Source organism: Volvox carteri (genome assembly GCF_000143455.1).
Source record: "Volvox carteri f. nagariensis unplaced genomic scaffold VOLCAscaffold_260, whole genome shotgun sequence".
Lineage (NCBI taxonomy): Eukaryota > Viridiplantae > Chlorophyta > Chlorophyceae > Chlamydomonadales > Volvocaceae > Volvox > Volvox carteri.
The window spans coordinates 9,605-10,960 of record NW_003307794.1 but is presented as its reverse complement, the minus strand read 5'-3'; positions in this window follow the sequence as shown (position 1 = coordinate 10,960).

The window sequence follows — 1,356 nt, the reverse complement described above, 5'->3', positions numbered from 1 at the left end:
TCTTGAAGTACCGGCCTGTGAAGTACGAACGACTGGCAGATGTACCTAGCTACCTCCTACCGGAAGATTGGCTGTACACCACGGACCACAAGAGCGGGTACTGGCAGCTATCACTCCACGAACGGGAGCACACATATCTGGCTATGCGGTGGCGGGGGCAGACGCTTTTTTGGCCACACCTGCCGTTCGGCCTGGCGCCGGCCTGCCACTTGTACACAAGCATGAAGCTCGAGGTTTTCCAGCCTTTATGGCAGCTAGGGGTCCGCATGTCTTTCCTGATAGACGACCAGATGGGTGCCGCGGGTCGAAGGCCGCGGCACAGTACGAGTGTGGGGCGGTGGTACGGCTGCTGGCAGCCCTAGGCTTCACCCTCAGGCTGTCCAAGTGCCAGCTGATCCCAAGAAGGCGAGTCTGTTTCTTGGGGATGGAGGTGGATGCGGAGGCGCAAGCATTCAGAGTACCAGACGACAAGCTAGCTAGATTCCGTACGCTGCTCACACAGCTCGAAGGCAAACGGCTAACAGCGCGGCAGGTGGCGCAGGTGGCCGGCAAAATCATCGCCATGACGCCCGCCGTCACCACGGCACCCCTGTATGCGTGGATGGTGTGGCATGTAGCCCGGGGCGTGGCGTGGGACGAAGAGGTTTGGGACCCGGCAGAGGTGCTACACCAGGCAGGCTTGTTTATGGAGCTGCTGGGCAGGCGCAACGGGACAGCCACCTGGCGGAAAGGACCAGCCCTATGACTGACGACGGAACTAGTCGGGGACGCCTCAGACAGGGCCTTAGCAGCCTTCTTACCTGGAGAAGAACTGGGCGCCAACAGCCACATGCTTGTGCCCTTCAAAGCTCAGGAAACCCAGCGGCTGCAGCGGAATGACTTTAGCAGCACAGAAAGAGAACTGCAGGCGCTGCTGTACAGCTTGAACTGGTTGCGAGAGCAGGCACCGAACCTGTTGTACGGCCGGACAGTGCAATACCAGACGGACAGCCAACCGGCGGAATTCTGCATGGTTGGGATGAAAGGCAACGCCGCTTGCCTGCCCATAGTGGCGGAGATCCATCGCCTCTGCGCGGATACGGACACAGACATTTCAGTGGTGTGGTACCCACGCAGCCGGGAACAGCAGCAGCAGGCAGACACGCTCAGCAAATACGAAGATGGATCACAGTGGCGAAGTATAAGCACTGGATGGGACTGCCCTTTTCGGGAGCCGCAGCCGTCATGTGGCCAACACATGCTAAGGTTTTCATTCCTTGTTTAGCATATAGTAAGGTAATGCAGTTTCGTTTATGTTGCTGGGCTTTGGAGGCAAACAGAGCATGAAGTACTTTTATGTATATGTTACATTCTGGA